The following is a 19,873-nucleotide window of genomic DNA, read 5'->3' on the forward strand; positions in this document are numbered from 1 at the left end:
CTAAATGCCAATTCCCTTGGAGATAACCTATTTTTATCCTTTGCATTTTGTTATGGGAGTTTACAAATAGCAACAAATGCCAAGTGAATTTGCCAAAGCCTTTGGAGATGCTCTAACTCAACTCAGTTTTTCGTTAATCGCAAGAGATGTTTATAGAGAAATATATGGGGATATGAGAGGATAAAGGGAATACGAAAACAAAGAGTCTAACTAATCATTAGCTTATATTCTAACACTCTCCCCTAGCCTCTTTAGTTTGTGAACTTGCACAATAGCCTCTCCTTTGACCCTTAATAATGTTCTATCTTTTGTGATGGATGATTTTTACGTAATCATGTGAGCTACAGGTATTTCTATATGGATCCGAACGACTTCACGTACACGTTAAAACTCTAAAACTGTCGAAACTTGGTACAATGACATATCCCTAGCACTATTGGAATTGTCTCTGACTTGATATAATAATTAGATATAATAATAACCAGACATAAAAAGATAAAGTTTCTCGCCTCCACCCCCTGTTCCTATCTTACTTTTATCGTTCACACATTTTCAATCAAAATCCAGCACAATTCAAATTCAACATGCATGAGACCATGTTTCAAACTTCGCATGTCTACCGTAAAGCCTTGTTTGGATGTAGTCGGATTCGTATCAATCCACATGTGTTGGGGTGGGTTGGAGTGGAACTTGAAATAAATTTCACCTCAGTCCACTCGAACACATGTGGATTGAAGTGAATCCGACAACATCCAAACAAGCCCTAATATGGATTTGATTCCAATATATATTAGAGACCCATGACACATGATCTCCATAAATCTCCAGCTATAGATCACACATAGACCTCGCAACAAGTAGTTACGTTCTGTAGCAATAGGAGACATATATATTTATACTAGTAATACAATAATAATCTACACGACTTGCTAGAATTTGTTAGCTATATTCACCTTTCCACTTTCGATAATGTTGTTTGTGAATTGTGGTAACAAGGGACGGTGAATAAAACGTGCAAGCATCCATCTAAACGTGCTAACGGAACCTGTCAGTCGATTTCTCAGTCGAATTGGCGTTCGGGCTTGCTTATGGATCCAGATAGCAGGCACGGGGTAGAAACTTGAGCGGCGGGGCATCTACAAAACGTGCTGACCAGTGCAAAAGCGCCGGCGTGTTGAGCGGGATCATGTGAATATGGTGACAAGTTTGTTTTTTCAATCATTTCATACGGAGTATCTTTTTTCTTTTTAATCTTGGAATTGCGCTATTCGGATCATATATAGATATGCTCCGGCCTCAGCGCGAGCTTGATCTTTCGTTTTCCAAGAATACATCAGGATTTTTTCGTGTAAAATGCGCTAGGGTGTCAACATCAACCGGCTAAGCACGGACTCTATTAGCTAATGGCGTGCGTATGCATCCGACTGTCATCTCGGCTGAACTATATATATAGCACGTGATGGCTGATTGTTCATCTCGGCTGAACTATATATCTCGATTGTTCATCTCGGCTGAACTATATATAGGGCTGCTATATTGGGAGCCCAGGGCTACAAATAGCTATTGGAAGCCCCAGTCAGCCACCTCTATCCAGTCCATCATGGAGCTGATGTGCGTGCAGGTGAGGTCTGACGTAGCGTGACACATGCATGTATAGGTGCGTCCATTCTAATCACTTCTATTTTTTTACAATAATTCCTCAAACATCCGATTCAAAAACGGTTTTCATTATTGAACTCCTGATATTTTTGTGCATGATTCAAGATCCATTGTGAATATTTTTTAAAAAAATTTTAAAATTAATAAATTTTAAATTTGAATATAGCACGTGATGGCCGATTGGATGCGTAGAATGAAGTGTCAAGATGCGTAAAAAAATTTTTAGCCGACGTTGCATAGAAATTAGTTGTTGGGTAAATAAAAATTAATTTTGTTATCGCATAAAAACTTCTCTACGAGATAGATATTCTACCAAACAACCGTAATTGCCTCCACCAACATTATGCTCCTCACTATAGGGTGTATAACTAACATAGGAACAATGTATAAAACATAGAGACTGGAAGTGTAAAATATGGAGATGATCTCGTCTTCCTCTAAACTTTGAAATTTGAATCATGGTATGTGATGGCCGATTGGATGCATAAAATCAATGGCCAAGATGCACAGAAAGTTTTCGGTGCTGACGTTACATAGAAGTTATTGGTTGGATGAATAAAAATTAAATTTATTACCATCTAAAAAACCTCTCCGCGAGATGGACATTCCATCTGACACAACCGTGATTGCCTTCGCCAATATTGTGCTTCCCACTATGGGGGTGTATAATTAACATGGGGACAATTTATAGAACATGGAAGCCGCAAGTATAAAACACGACGATATCCTCTTCTCCAAAATTTAAAGTTTGAAAACGAATAGGAGAACGATTGGATTCATAGAATCGATGATCAAGATGTACATAAAAGTTTTTGGTGTTGACGGTGCATAGATTGGATGAATAAAATTTAATTTTGTTACCACCTAAAAACCTCTCTACGAGATGGACATTATACCTCAAAGCATGATTGCTTTCAACAAAATCATGCTTGCCAACATGGAGACCGCAAAGCATAAAACATGAAGACCAATCCAACTCTTCTCCAAAATTTGAAATGTAGGAAAAAAACAAAGGGGGGACGATTGGATTCATAGAAATCAATGGTCAAGATGCAAAGAAATGTTTTTGGCACCGACATTGCATAGACATTGGTTGTCAAATAAATAAAAATTAAATTTCTTACCACATAGAAATTAGTGTTCTAACAATAAACATAAACGTGCTCCAACCATGTATATAATTGTGTAGAACTGCAAACATAACTCCTCCAACAGTGTATACAAACTTGTTAACAATGTATAGATCCTAAACTATAGTTTAGCAATGTATGAAAAATTATCCGCACAAATATAAGAACACAAAATTATACATACAAGCATAGTAACCAAAAAGGAAAGCAAAAAACAATATATAGAAAACATACTAAGTTACATTGTAGCCATACATAGAACCATATGCACGCACATATAGAAACACAAAATCAACAAATATCGTAACAGCCCCAACACACACCACTTGTAGGCATCAGGCCTCCCACCAGCTGAGTTGCCACCAGATGCTTGAGGAAGAGCACTAGTACGATGGTGCCGCCATCAACGCAAGTTCGCTGAAGCCGCAGACCAGGACGGTACACCATAGCTGCAGCCATCGGACCTCCAGCCATCCACCACGTCAACAAGTTGAGTCGTTACACAGAAAACTCATAGAAAAAAAATTGAAAGCCTCGTGGGCACATGCTGCTTCCCATGTCGAGGTGGTACCGCTGGTCGGAGAGGTTGAGTGCCTCGAGATTGGTGAATATGCCACCCTCCTCGAGATTGAAAGCATGTCCTCAGCGTTGCTGTTGGTGATCTTGCCGCCCTCCTTGAGGTTGAGAACCTTGACGACACCGTCCTCCGCGAGCAGCACGTAGCGCTGAGACCAGATGCCAAGCTCGACGCCCATGGCGTGTGCCAACTCCCCGTTGCTGTCCAAACGCAATAGCACCTCGGATCCACATAAAAAAGTTACACGCTGCATAAAGAAACAAAATCAAACGCATAAAAATCCTACTTGCATGCGTTGGTGGCTCTTCATTTCCTACAAACAACCTATTCACACAATGCATAAAAAGTTTTAAATCAAAACTAGATCAAAAACTGCATCACCGTTGTTCTTCAAAGATAGAAAGTTTAATTCAAAACTGCATAGAAAATTTACTTGTTTGTCATTCAATCATATGGAAAAGAAAGCCAATATGTGTAGCAACCCTAAGTGACTAAAAAGGAAGCCAATATGTGCATATCAGTTCATCAAACACCAGCAGGGAATGCTATCACCTCACGCGCATAGGTGGTGGACTGTGTCATATATACCAGACTGCCTCATGAGCGCCATGGCCCGGAGCGCATAAAAATAAAAAACAAAGGTGCATAGAATCATCCATCTAGACTGACTCCACCTAGCAACAAGCATAACTCTTCATTTACCAATTTCTATATACATAGAAACTCACTAATGCTAGAACAAAAATGCACAATGATGCAAATACTAGAAAATTAAAGACTCGCATTAATAAAGAAATAATGCATAGAACCAAATAAATCCTTCTCTCTAGAGAGACTAACAACAATGCATAGAACCAAATAAAAGCCTACAATCCACCTACCTTCATGGAGAAAAGATCCAGAATTTGAATCAAGACACGTGATAGCCGATTGGATGCATGGAATCATAGGTTAATATGCACAGAAAAGTTTTTTTGTGCCGACATTGCGTAGAAATTAGTGGTTCGATGAGTAAAAGTTAATTTTATGATCGCATGAAAGCTCTCCACAAGATGGACGTCCTCCGTAGACAACCATGATTGCCTCCATACTATGGGAACAATGCATAGAACATGGAGATCGCACGCATAAGATATGAAGACGATCTTCATTCTCTCCAAAATTTGAAAAATAGCATGTAATGGGTGATCAGATTCATAGAATCAGTAGTCAAGGTATGCAGAAATGTTTTTGGCACCATCAATGTATAGAAATTAGTAGTTCCGTGAATGTGTAAAAATTTAATTCATCAAGCATAGAACCCATGAAGCATAAAAATCCAAAATCAATTGCACAAAAACCTATTCATTGCACATAATATCAAAGAAATGCAAAAAAAAAAATCAAAATCAAAGCATAGAAATTTCTATACAAGCCTGGAGGGAACCGTCATCACGTGATTTGGTGTCCATTACTCCATGCCCCGAGCCGCTGGCCTCCTCCTGCTGCGTGTCTGCCAGTCGCAGCCTCACGACTTGAGCTGAGCCATCAAGGACAGCCATGACGCGGCATAGAAAATTAATAATGCATAGAAAATAACAATGCACAGAAAATTAACCATGCATAGAAAATGAATAATGCATAGAAATTAACATGGGAGAATTAATAGCACATCAGTAGCAGTTGAGAGAGAGAGAGAGACGATGCTCTTCAGATAGACACACAGGTGACTAAATATACATACAAAGCCAACAACCTTGAGTGCTTAAAAAGCAATAATAACATTCATAAAAATTAGCTTATCAATTGCATAAAAATTTACACAAATGCATTGCAATTCACACCTAAATTTGCATACATGAGAAAAGATTTTGAATTTGGGATTTACAAAGAACACACATACCAAGATATGTATTATTAGAGCAGTTCTATGATGTTTTTATGCTGCAAATAAATTTACTTTTTATTCATTGAACTACTAATTTCTATGCAATATTGTCACCAAAAAATTTTAAGCGTATTGATCACTGATTCTATGAATTTGATCGTGTGCTATTTTTCAAATTTCAAATTTTCAAGAAGACAAGATTGTCTCCATGTTTTACGCATATTGTCACCATGTTCTATGTATTGCTCCCATGTCAATTATACATCCTCATATTAGAAAGCATGATATTGGTTGTGGCAACCACGGTTGTGTTAGGTGGAATGTCTATCCCGTGGAGAGGTTTTTATGCAAAAAAATATTATGAAGTAGAAATCATATGCCTCAGTGAATAGAAACCATTCCTCCTCGAATTCTTGATGCTATCTACTTCCATTCAGATTGTTTAGAAACCATTCCTGTTCAAGCAAAACCCAATGCTTGCTTGCTTATACGATTGGCTAAAGAAGCATAGAACTAAAAAATGAATTGCACATAAACCTTGCTCACACACAAGATGCAGTGAGCATAAAAACATGGAGAAAAAGCATAAAAAGAAATATGTTCGATTAGAAAACAGAATATGTATGGACTGAAAACAAAATATGTACAGACTAATGTGATATTATGGAAAGGAAGCAAGCATCTATTGCGAGCTGCAATTCAAAATTCTGGATGCACCTTTAGGAATAGATTGATGGATTTGTGTGCATCAAACAATAGAAAAGAAAAGACATCAATTACGAGCTCCGGCCATCACCAGACTGCAGCACAACAGCCATCACTAGGAAGCAAGTAGGAATCAAATAGAAATTGCAACACATAGAAAACCTTAGCTGCTTAGTGGAGGAAAGCAATTATGATGTAAATAAAAAATAAAAAACCAATCGCATAGAAACCATTTCATCAAACACACGCAATCAGCCATTGAAATCGATAGAAATCTCATAGAAAAATTTTAACCGTACAAGGCATACAATAATGAGCTGAAGCAACAGCTCGTGTAGAAGCACCCTCGCTGCTAGGTCATAGACGATGACGAGTTGCAGGTCACTGCGGCCGGCAGTGCCCCCTCCATGGTCTGCTCCCCTACCTCATCGTGTGGAGAGAAATCCATTCCAGCCATCCTACATCACAACAAATGCATAGAAATATGTTTTAGCAAGTGTAGAAACCTAGCAGGACAACGACAAAAAAGGTATATAAACCTAAGACACCGTTGTCGAAGCTTTCTTACCGGTGGGGAGCAAGAGCTGCGCAGCTGCGACCCACATGAGGTTGGGACATTAATGTCCATTAGCTGCATAGAAACCTATTCATAAAGTTAATGTCGGTGGCATTAATGCAAAAATCATGGCAAGCGTAAAAATAGTAGCGCAAGCACATAATTTTCTCCAACTAGTGGTTGACATTACTGCAAATAATCTAATTCACAAACAATGTATAGAATACATACCAAGATAGTTTAGCCATGCATAGAAACTTATACACACAAGCATATCAATGCAAAATTAAACAAAAAACAATGAAGATCACCCAAGCAAACAAAGAGCAGGCATGCACAATCTACTTGAGAGCAATTCATGGAAACTATATATATTCGTTTGCAACATCCTATTCTGAAAGCACCACACCAATGTGCATCGCCGAAACATGCAACATCTCCCAGAGGCCAGAACGCAACACTGGAATCAAATTGAAATGAAATCACCAAACAGCTCGTACAAGGGGATCCACCTCGACTATGTATACTGCCATCACAGACAACGACGAGCTGCAGGGCACCGTGTGTGGCTAGCAGTGCCCCCTCCCCAGTTCGCTCCCTGCCTCATCGCGTGGAGAGCAATCCATTCCAACCATCCTATATCACAACAAAAGTATAGAAACAAGTTTTAGCAGACATAGAAACCTGTTTTAGTAGGACACCACAAGAAAAGACATATAAACCTAATGCGCAATTGTCGAAGCTTCCTTACCGGTGGGGAGCAGGAGCCACGCAGTTGCGACCCACGTGAGGTTGGAACATTAATGTCTATCAGCAGCATAGAAACCTATTCATGAAATTAATGTTGGCTACTTTAATGCAAAAATCACAACAAACATAAAAAATAGGAGCACAAGAACATAAATTTGTCAAACTAGTGGCTAACATCACTGCAAATAATCTAATTTATAATTTGTTATAACAATGTATAAAATACATACTAAGTTACAGTTTAGCGATGCATAGAAACTTATGCACATAAGTATAGCAATCAAAATCAAACAAACAAAACAATGACTTGATCACCGGTATATGTTGGCGAGAAGAGATAGAGGCGATCACCAGCGTACCTTGGCGACATCGAGGGGAAAGAGTGTCGTCGCCGGCTCATAGCCCTGCCCCTACTGCATGAACGCCACCGTGATTGCTGCTGCTTGTTAAGAACCGGCCAATTAACACAGGCCACACATCACCGCCCGACCAGATTAGAGACGAGTGGACGAACGGGCCCCATGGTAGCCAGGCCACGAACGTATTGGCTGCCAGCACATACAGGATGCCGCAGACGCTAGCATGCACATCTGACACAAATTGCAAGCACCAACACCTATGGAGCCAGCACCCTGCTTCTCTTACCTCTGTATGTGTCGTAGAGGAGAGCCCGGTCACCAGGGGAGGAGCACCATCGGGGGACGAGCGCACCGCTGGAGGAGAGCGCTGCCGCCGAAGGAGGAGCGCCACTGGCGGGTTTGCCGTCTAGATACTATAGGCTAGCAGTGCCCCCGATCCAGCAATGTGCCCGAAGCCTAGTCAATATATATAATAGTCCCGATAATATTCCATGGCCAAAAAACCCTTTAGTCCTGATATTTTTTATGCCTGAGATTATAAAGGGCTTTAGTTCCGGTTGGTAACACCAACTGGGACTAAAGGTTCCTAGGCCAACGGCTAAGATGTCAGGCCTTGTCAGGTCGAACCTTTAGTTCCGGTTGGTTTTACTAACCGGGACTAAAGCCCTAAATCTATAGTTCTAGTCTGTGACACCAACTAGGACTAAAGGTAGGGCTTTAATTCTGGTTGGTGTTACCAACCGGGATTGAAACCCCCTCCTATAAATTCGAACTCTCTTGTTTCTCTCCCTGCCCGAGCCCGAGCTCATTATTCTTCCATTATTTTTTGCTCTCGGCGATCAATCCACTTCAACACTTCTACACCATCATCGATTTATTTGAAAGGTTGCTAGCTTCATCCTCTTATGTTTTAGCAGCACCATATGTAATTTCATGTTGTATATGGCCATTTTATTTCATGTTGCTAGCTCCAATCACTTGAGAGTTTGAATTTTTATGAAAGATGCTAAATGTAGTACCTAAAAAGTAGTATACACATGTCATTACTAGTATGTATACACAAATCATGTTTAGTTCTATTATAGACATTTTAGGATACCTTTTAGTTTAATTTGTTCATGTTCTTATTTTAGTTTTTTAGAAAATATTAAATAATGTTGATTCTTTGTAATTTTAAAATAAATTAATTTTAACTTTAAAAATTCTTCAAATTAATTTTATTTAGAGATAAAATTACACCTTTTAATAGAAAAATGCAAATTCCATAATTTTGCAATGGTTTTATTAACGTCCAAAAATTATAAGATTTATTTTCTACTATTTTATGAAATGATGAACCTCTTATAAAATTTTAAACTCAATAAGACAAGGTTGTACCGCGCTCAACATTGTGCTCTTTTTTCTCATGCGGGGCTTTTAATTATGTGATGCCATATAATGCAGATGATGATATGTCATTGGATGTATGCCGATCGCCGCTCCAAAGAGTTCATTGAGGGCGTGCAAGATTTCTTAAGAGTGGTCGAGGAAAACGAGCGGGATGGTTTTATGTGCTGCCCACGTGCCATGTGTATGAATTTGAAAGAATTTTCTAGATCAAGAAGTATTCACTTGCACTTGTTTAGGTTGGGTTTCATGCCAAACTACATTTGTTGGACCAAGCACGGAGAAACCGGGGTTATGATGGAAGAAGATGAAGAAGAACAATCGGACCCTGACGATGTTTTTTCTCAATAATGTGACTTCGCGATGGAGGAAGGTGAAGAAGAGGCGGATGCAGAAAACACTATCGATGAAGATGGCAATGCTCTTGGTGATGTCATTCGTGACGCACAGAGAGATTACAAAAGTGAAAAGGAGAAGGCTAAGTTTGACCAAATGCTAGAGGATCACAAGAAGTTACTATACCTGTCTGCATAAGATGGGCAGAAAAAGCTAGGCACAACACTGGAGTTGTTACAATGGAAGGCAGCGAATGGTATATCTGACAAGGCATTTAGGAAATTGCTGAAGATCCAAAAAAAGTTGCTTCTGAAGCCTAATGAATTGCCCACCACTATATACAAAGCAAAAAAGATCGCCTGCCCTCTAGGATTACAAATTGAGAAGATACATGCATGTCCTAATGACTGAATCCTGTATCATGGCGACCACGAGAATTTAGATGAATGCCTTGTTTGCAATGCGTCACGGTACAAGATCTTGCGAGATGACCCTGGCGATGTTGAGGATGAAGAATGTCCAAAGAATAAAGTCCCTGCCAAGGTTATGTGGTATACTCTAATAATACCACACCTAAAACGACTATTCAGAAACAAGGACCACACAAAGTTGTTGCAGTGGCACAAAGAAGACCGTATGGTGGACAACATGTTGAGACACCCTATAGATGGGTCCCAGTGGAGAGAAATAGATAGAGAATTCTTGGACTTTACAGACGATGCAAGAAACCTAAGGTTCGTTGTGAGTACGGATGGATTTAATCCTTTTGGGGACCAGAGCTCTATTCATAGCACTTGGCCCATTACTCTATGTATCTACAACCTCCATGGTTATGCATGAAGCGGAAGTTCGTTATGATGTCGGTGCTCATCCAAGGCCCGAAGCAACCTCGCAATAACATCGATGTCTACCTAAGGCCATTAGTTGAGGAACTCCTACTTCTATGGAGCAAACTAGGTGTGCGTGTGTGGGATGAGTACAAATAGGAAGAATTCGACCTACGAGCATTGTTGTTCGTGACAATCAATTAATGATTGACCAGCTCTAAGTAATCTTTCAGGACAGACAAACAAGGGATACAATGCATGCACCCATTGTTTTGGTGACCTTGAGGCCGTCTATTTGAAAAAATGTCGAAAGGTTGTGTACCTTGGCTATCATCTATTTCTTGCTAAGAACCACCAGTTGAGAAAGAAAGTCAAACATTTTAAAGGTACGGCAGAACATCGGTCCAAGCCCATCAACCGAGATGGAGCGAAGGTATTTAAGATGGTCAAGGATTTGAATGTAGTGTTTGGAAAGGGACAAGGCAGCGAACCTATTCTAAAAGACGCTTTAGGGCGTGCCCCAGTGCGGAAAAGAAGTCAATATTTTGGGAGCTACCATATTGGAAAGACCTTGAGGTCCACCACTCGATCTACATGATGCACATGGCAAAGAATCTTTGTGTCAATCTCCTAGGATTCATGGGTGTGTTTGGAAAGCCTAAGGATACCCTTGAGGCACGAGAGGACTTGAAGCACATGAAAGAACAAAACAACCTGCATCCAGAGAAGAAAGATGATGGATGCCATTACTTAAGACTTATTAGCTACACCTTAGCAATGAGGAGAAGGAAAGCATGTTTGAGTGCCTAAGCAACATCAATGTCCCATCTAGATTCTCCTCTAATATAAAGCGTATAATAAATGTGCTGGAGAAGAAATTTGTAAACTTAAAATCGCACGACTGCCATGTGATTATGATGCGACTGCTTCTGGTTGCCTTAGGAGGAATTCTACCTTCACATGTACATCTGGCCACCGTGAAGCTATGTGCATTCCTCAATGCAATTTCTCAGAAGGCAATCAATCCTTTGGATCTAGCTACTTTATAGAATGATATGGTTCAATGTCTTGTCAGCTTTGAGTTGATGTTCCTTCCATTCTTCTTTGATATCATGACACATCTCCTAGTTTATCTGGTCAAAGAGATTAATATTCTGGGTCTTGTGTTCTTACACAACATGTTTCCCTTAGAGAGATTTATGGGTGTACTGAAAAAATATGTTCACTAGTGGGGTCAGCCAAAAGGAAGCATCGCCAAGGATACAGGACAGAGGAGGTCATTGAGTTTTGTGTGGAATTCATTCCTAACCTTTACCTGATTGCTGTTCCTGAATCATGATATGAGGGGAGACTTGGTGGAAAGGGTACACTAAGAAAGAAAACATATATTAGCCAAGGTGATGATTCTTTCAATAAAACACACTACACAGTTCTTCAAAACTCCACTGTGGTGGAACCTTATATTGAGGAACACATGTATTTTGAACGATCCGAGAATCCTATGAGGAATGAGGCTAGGATTACGCGTCATCACATGGAAACATTCGGTGATTGGTGGTGAAAAAATTCAGGGTGACAAAAATATTGGAGATGAATTGTATTTGTTGGCTAGGCAACCAACGTGGCATGTCCTTACGTACAAAGGGTATGAGATAAATGGAAATACATTTTACACTGTATCCCAAGATAAAAAGAGTACCAACCAAAACATTGGTGTCTGCGTGGATGCTATGGAACCGAATGGGAACATACACACATATTATGGTCGCATAGAGGAGATTTGGGAACTAGACTATACACATAATTTTAAAGTCCCTTTATTTCGATGTCAATGGGTGAAGATGACCAGAGGAGGGGTATCAGTCGATAAGGAGTATGGAATGACATTAGTGGACCTCAACAATACTGGGTATAGAAATGATGAGAAATCAACCAACGAGCCAAAGCGCCACATAGTTCTTCCAGGGAAAAGAAACATCATGGAATTGAAGACAAGTCAGACATATCAGAAGATTATGAAAATGATAAACGAATCCCACCTTTCTGTGTGGCCAAAGAACAAATCATACTGCTCGCTGCTGAGGACACTCTATGGTTACAGAATGATCATAACCAAGGACAATATGTGAAGAAGAAGTTTACCACTGTGCCCGCTTGATATAGCTAGTGATATCAAATTAATAATGTGTATTAGATATCTTGTGTAATATAATTGTAACTTTATGTGTTGAAAATTCAAAAATTTGAGTGGTATTCATGACTTTCAAAGTTCAAAATTGAGTGGTTCAAACCTTGCCAAATGAAAAGTTGACCATTTGACCAAATGTAGACCTTGATGAGTCCGACAAACTTTGTATTCATGACTATTGCATTTGAGACCATCCAGGGTTCGGTCAAAGTGTGTGTTTGTAAAAACCAATGTTTTTACTTTGGTCAAATGACCCATTTAATTACTTCAAATGAAAACCTTTTGAATACCAAGTTGTTAGAGCTCATCAAGATCTACATTTGAACATGGTCTATTTTTTCATTTGGATAAATTATAGCCAGTCCTAGGCACATGTTTTTAAGATCCAAGATTGGTTTTGGTCAAACTTGGTCAAATAGCACAATAAATGACTTCAAATGAAAAACATTTGAATACCAAGTTGTTAGCGCTCATCAAGATCTAAACTTTTTATATAGAGCATTTTTGCATTTGAGATAGTTTTAGTAAACAATACTCACCAATTCTTGAATCTCACATAAACTACATGAAACTATATGTGAGAACTATAGATTTTCAACTACACTTTGCAAATACTTTGTCAAATGCAAAAATGGTGCATATATCAAATGTAGATCTTGATGAGTGGAACAATATTGGTATTCATAACATTTCTAGTTGAGACCATCTAGGGTTCCGAAAACCAACATGTAGCTCTAAAAATTTTAAAGTTCAAAATTTAGACAATCAATGTCGCACATTTGGCTAATTATTATTAAAGAACCAAAAGTTTAATGTCCAAAAGATCCAAAAACAAAGTTGTTGTCGAAAGCCAATGATTTTATATATTTTAATTGGTCATTATATTTTTGCATTAACACAATATCTATTATAAATAACATTTATGTTGGACAATATAAAATATTTGAAAAAAATTATGTTTAGAATTTTTATAATGAATGATAGATAATAAAAAAACTAATGTGTATTTTTTAACAAATTTATGACTTGTATTTTTTACTATGCTTTTAACAATAAGAAAGCTAAATAAAAAGTGAAAAATCAAAACACGCGCCTAACCAGGCGCTAAAATTTGCAGAAAGGCCTTTAGTCCCGGTCCTAGCCACGGATCAGGACTAAAGACCCTTTAGTCCTAGTTCTAAAGGCCAACCGAGATTTAAGGTTTAGAATTTTAGTCCCGATTTATGGCTGTAACCAGGACTAAAGACCTTTTAGTCCTCGGAAGGGGCTAGGCCTGGGACTAAAGGTCCTCTCTGCTATAAGAGGCAATGCCTCTTCTTCTTCCTTTCCCACCTGATTCGACAACCAAGGAACCGCCCTGAGCTTCTCCACACACCGCCCCAAGTACCGCCGCCCCGAGCATGCCACCGCCCCATGACCCCGTCCCCCGACTCGACAACCGGCGAGCTCGAGCCTGTGACGCACAACTCTAGGCCCCCCGTCGTCCATCGCCCTCAGTCGAAAACTTAGAATCTAGGCGAGCGTGAGCCGCGAGGCTGTGAATCCAGGGCTCTAGGCAGCGACTCCAGGATAGCAGGACACGACGGCGCGACTCCAATCGACTCCATCTCCTCCGCCCTCCACTGGTTGCACAACCTGTGTTTTGGATGCCTGGAGGCTTACTGTTTGTGGATTGTTGCTTGTTTGCCCTTATCATTTGAGAGAACTATGATATATATGTGTGCTACTGTTTTCATTCTTCATTGATCTTTAAATTGTCCTGTTGGGTGCATGAAAATGAGGGGAAATGTTGCTGAAATTTGCATTTGAATCAGCTATTTTTTTCATTCTCTGGAAATTTTGGTTCCTTTCGGTTAGAACCAAAACCGAACCGAATTACCCGGAACTGAAAACCTCGGTTTCGTGTTTTGTCAGGAACAGATCGGTGCCAAGTTTGTATAGGTAACTGAATTAGCTACTTACACGAAGAACCGAACCGATCGGTTTCGGTTAACCAAATACCCAGAGTGACCGACACCCACACACGCCACGCGCGCGGCCCTAGCCCCACCTCCCCACGCCGATGCAAAGGAAAACAGAGAGGGAAGATAAAAAAGAAAAAATTAAAAATGCTTTTTAAATTAGGAAAAATGCATTTTAAGTTGATATATAAATGCAATATAAATATGTCTAGGGTCTAGTGTCTAGTGTCTAGGGTCTAGGTTTTAGAGTTCAGGGTTTAGAGGTATATATATATTTTCCTTGTCATACAATACTTTATATTTTTTATATTTGGATAAATAAGATATATTGATGTTATAATATTGGTTATAATATTGATGTTTAAAGAGTAAATGATATAATATTGGTTATATATTGATGTTTATATGTGGAAAAATAAGATACATTGGCATTAACTTGGGTTAGTGTTTTATAATATATAAGTGGTTAGTGTTTTATAAGCAAATTATGAGTTAATATTATTCCTCTTGTTACACTATACATTTATTTCTCTTTAACCATTTAGAGTTTTGGACTAATGTCACATTTTACACTTATAATAGTTACACTCAAATGACATATACTAAACCCTAAACCCTAAACCCTAAACACTAAACCCTCACATATACTTTTTAAGGGTTTAGGGTTTAGGGTTTAGGGATTAAGTAAATTATATTTTTTCCTTAGCTAGGGTTTAGCATTTATAATTGACGTCACCTACTCATATACTTTTGCAAAAATGGCCAACCCGAGAGCTGACGAAGAAATATTGATGAACATGATTCGCGATGGGGATGAACAAGTTTGTTATGACGATCATGAATGCGATGAGAACCCTCAGGGCATCCATGATGGTTCTCTGTACTTGGCCCTCGAAGGCGTACAGGAAGACAATGCTAGCGAGGTCTGTAATATGCAACCTCCTATGTTTATATACATGAAATTCAAAATAATTTCCTTTATTAATTGTCTTGTTTCTGCCTACATAGCCCTCTAGCTCGACGACAACCACAGGGACCAGCAAAAAACTATGAGGCCCAAAGAAGTCGTTGGAGGGCCGGTTGGTTATCACGGATTTTGAGGAGGCAACAGGCCAGCCACTTGGACCCCATGCAAGGGCCTTTGTTAACCACTTGGGGTACCTTGTAAGGGATAGGCTCCCGATCAATGCTCATGAATGGAAGAAAAATAAGGGGCACCCTAAAATCAGTTATGTCTCTGACTGTGACAAGGACCTAGTCTGGGGTGATGTGTTGCAACATTTCACGCTAGTCACAAGCAATTCAGAGTTGAATAATAAAGTTCGGGATTGGTCTATGAAGAAGATGGCCACACAATTCTAGTGCTGGAAGAAGCATCAATATAACGACTTTATCAAGGAGAACAAGACTCCGGATTTCAACTCTAAGAACTGGGTCAAGTTGCGGCCGTTTTGGGATGAGTTTATACAGTTCAAGACGTTAGAAGAGGGTCAACAACGGGTGAGAAGGAACAAAGAGAATGTTCGACACAAGAATTACCACCATAAGATGGGATCAGGTGGCTACCCTACTGTCATTCCTAAGTGGGAAAAAGCCGAGCAAGAGCTAATAGATAGGGGGGAATCCATTGGCTGGCCTCAGCACGCCAAGCATTGGTTTTTTGCTCACGGGGGCAGCCTCGACCCAGAGATCAGAAAGGTCGTGTATGGGAAAAAGCCAAACTATAGTAGAAAGATTTCATCACGCTCGCTCCATCGCTCAAAGTGACAATGGCAGCCGAATAGAGAAAAGGATGAGCTGACATACACTCTAGGGAACCCTGAGCATGGTGGACGGATGAGAGGCTATGGCTCCGTGTCGTGGGAGCATGCCTTCCCTCAAGACAGAGAAACTTATAGAAGCCACCAGAGAAAGAAGGAAGAGGACAGGGAACAACTACGCAAGTTGGAGGAGGCCGTTGTTCACGCACAAGAGAGGGAAGAAGCACTTAAGGCCAATATGAGCGGGCAAATCAGAAAGCAAGTGGAGAAAGTTCTAAGTTCCCGCCTCCAGAGCTTGTCACAGCCGGCCACCAACATCAACCCCTCTGGTCAGTTGAAAAGCTATTGTGCTTCTATGGAGGTGCCTGTGAGGCAAGATGACATAGGGCTACGCTTCTCGATGGATGACATCACCGCTCCGTTGATGTCCTGTGAGCTGCATATTCTATAGGAGAATGACACAGTCAAGGTGGCTATGGGTGTTGTATCTCCTATCGACCCCACAAAGACACCAAGGATCCACACGGTCGTAATACCACCTAGATATGCTAGTGTCTCGGTGGATAGAGTGGTCAAAGGCTATGAAAATATGCTTCTGGATATTGAAGGTGGTGTTGGGGAGAAGACCCTAGGTGAAGCAGAGAAGACATTCCTATGTTGGAAGAAACGGTACATCATTATTCCTAGGGTGTCACTTCCTCCCCCTCAACAACAACCAAACCCTAGGTGCGGATGAATGTGAACACAATTTCTTTTCACTAATTAGGTACTGTATTTAATTATGGTTGAATCATGTATATACCTTGTTAATTTTTTTTCACATTAGGATCTCCCCCAACCTAAGTCCAGCTATCCATTCACCACATGATCATAGTGTTGTGGGACACGACGACGATAACGATTTATTACAAGACAAGGCTGCATCCCCACCGCCGGCCCTATCTCCTCCACGATGGACTCCAACGCCGCAATCGGCCAAATCTCCTCCACCACAAGCTCCAGCCATGCCACCACCGCCTCCTCTAGTGCCGACACCACAGCCTCCAATGCTGACACCGGCCGCCTCATCGGCACCAGTTGGTCCATCGAGAAACAAGAGGCCTGCTAGCCGACAAAGATCGGTCCCACCTCTACCAAAGAAACAAGCTATTATCATGAAGAAGACAGCTATCCCAAAGATGACCAAGCTTCCGTACAAGAAGATTGCTAAAGAAATTGATGCTTCTATGAAGTCAGATGTGCAAAATTTCTTCGAAAAAACCAAATTCCAATATAAAGCACAGCAAAACCCAGAGAAACCATACCTATTGTATCCTCACACAAAGCCGCATCAAGTGGTGGAAAGCTCACATACAAGAGCAGTGTGCCGCTAATAAAAAACCAGTGGTGCCACTTCTAGACTATGAGCATGGTATCAAAAAAACAATTTAGGGGGACAAAAGGAAATGGAAGGGGAAAGATGTTTCACAGCTCGGTGAACAAGCACAACAATCAGTGCTGCCACTAGTGGTTGAATCAATATGGTTCGAACATGAGCTTGCTACAGAATATGGCAATACCTACAAATGTGGAACTTGATGACCTTTTGAATTTCATGAATACGATTGGTCTTTCCATGGAACAAGTTCTTTGTCGGGAGGAACCGCCAGCTTGTCTTAATGTCGAAGTTGTTGATGAATGGCAGAGGGAGTATAGATATGGCAGGAGTCTATACAACCCTTCAAAGCTAAAAGAACTTCATACACAAATGTACAAGTTGCACGAGTGGTACATGAGTTTATGTGCTAAACATGAAAATGAACAATATATTAGCGTCTAAGTCAGAGACCGTCACTACTTCCATAGAGATGACATCATGTGGGTCCAGTTTAGTGAAGTACACCAGCTTGTCTATATGGATGCTCTCGACAAGTCTCTCTTGAGCTACTACTATCTGTAAGTGACTCTTTCTTTTAATTAATAATCTCACTCTAGCATATGTACATATTCGTAATAACTATGCTCACGATGCAGACACATGATGAGAGAACTCAGATTGAAACAAGACGATCAGATTGGTTTTATTAATCCATATGTCGTGTACAAGGACACAAAGACTAAATATCCATTCAATTTGAGGACCAAGGAAATGGAGAGGAACCTCCGGAGGTTCTTTTATAACCAAAGAAACAAGGAGTTGATACTCTTCCCCTACGATATGGGGTAAAGTCTTGAGTTATATCGTGTTATATATATATAAGTTGACTCTATAAACAAATGCAGGGATCACTGGATACTCATTAAGATTAGGGTCAAGGAACAAAGTATAAGAGTGTGGGACTCAATGAAAAAAGAGCTAGCAACGTATCAAGACATGATAGATCCAGTGGTAGGTTCTATCATTCTTTAAATATCGATGCCTGCTCTTTTACTTTACTATGCTATACCTAATCAACGACCGACGTATTGGGCAGGGCTTGGGCTTGGTTAGTACAAAGATATCATACAGATCTAAAAGCGCCACTTCCCGATCCTATTCTACATAAGTGGGTGGCCAGGCAGCCGTACGGAACCAATTTATGTGGATACTACGTTCGTGAGTTCATGCGGTGTTGCCAATTTACTACTTGTAAAGAGGTGCTCAAAGTAAGTAACATGTATATATAATAAATTTATATCTTATTTATTTGTTGAAACTAAATAAATCTTATGTATATTAATATCTTTTCCTTTAATTAATGCAAATGAAAGGAGTGGGAATTGAAAGAACAAGTGTTAGATGACGTTGTGCTCACCGCAATCTAGGAGACGATCGCAGGTTTCATCAACGAACATGTCCTCCCGGAAGGCGTCGAGTTCCACTACAACCCTAAGTTGGGATTAAAGAGTCTAAACAAGGACGAACACTTGTATGACCTTTAAGTGGCGGGCAAATATTTGTATCACGGCGGCCGAACACTTACTTGTATATTATTGTAAATGTAATGTGTATGTACATATATGTATAGCTTCATAATATATATATATGTAGTTTCATACTTTATTTGTGTGCAATACCGCTCTTGTATAGGTGCTATGTATACGGATAACGAGTCGGGACTAAAGAGGGGACATTTAGTCCTGAACGGACTAAGGTCCTGTTGGCCCGGGACTACAAGGCTATCATGCAGCAGTGGGAGATGCCAGCCTTTGTAAACATCGAACTGCCTGGTGATGAAAAAAGAACAGGTTCTGCATCAGGAAATTGACATCACCCACAACACCTATATTATGATCAGATCGACAAGAATGAATCGGATATTAGTTTAGCATGGGGAGATTTGGAGAGGTTGGTGCACTCGCTATCTGGTGCCACCATGCCGCCGACATCACCTGTAGTCAAGCGCAACTCAACTCACATCCAAGAGAGCCCACGATGGCATGTACATGATCGATAAAATAGGGACAGACATAGGCAGGAGTAGATCCGATCGGCAACGTACAAATCAAAGATTTACCTGGTTGAGCTAGCCACGAAATAGATCATCTCGCATGCGCCGGTCGCCGCCAGCCCGCCACTGCCACCTGCCGATTCATAGCTACTGCCGTAGAATGAATGGGGATGAGGCAAAGTTATCTGGACGGTGATGGATAAATAAAGGTCCACACACAAACATGTTTGCATAATAACGGGTCAGTTGCACCCATTTTGCCCACATATATATATATATATATATATATATATATATATATATTCCTACTCCCTGGGAGTAGTTACTCCCTCCTTCTAATCATGCCTACGTACGTCCGGCAAACGCTCACATTTGACTGCGGTGGCTGGTTGCTTAGCGGGT

General features: G+C 40.3%; 1 long non-coding RNA gene across 9 annotated transcripts; it reads right to left on the bottom strand.

The window, feature by feature from the left end:
- LOC110430729 lies at window positions 2,979–8,088 on the bottom strand. Of its 9 annotated transcripts, none has more exons than XR_002448095.1 (7): window positions 7,890–8,088; window positions 7,604–7,683; window positions 7,246–7,320; window positions 7,007–7,130; window positions 6,507–6,581; window positions 4,778–6,396; window positions 2,979–3,613 (listed from the first exon to the last, which is right to left on the bottom strand). It is a non-coding gene; the product is annotated as an uncharacterized LOC110430729 (long non-coding RNA). The 9 variants fall into 9 exon arrangements; XR_002448093.1 differs by having other exon boundaries at window positions 7,604–7,792; XR_002448096.1 differs by having other exon boundaries at window positions 4,778–4,885; window positions 6,247–6,396; window positions 7,604–8,083.

This window comes from Sorghum bicolor, chromosome 10 (genome assembly GCF_000003195.3).
Source record: "Sorghum bicolor cultivar BTx623 chromosome 10, Sorghum_bicolor_NCBIv3, whole genome shotgun sequence".
Classification (NCBI taxonomy): Eukaryota; Viridiplantae; Streptophyta; class Magnoliopsida; order Poales; family Poaceae; genus Sorghum; species Sorghum bicolor.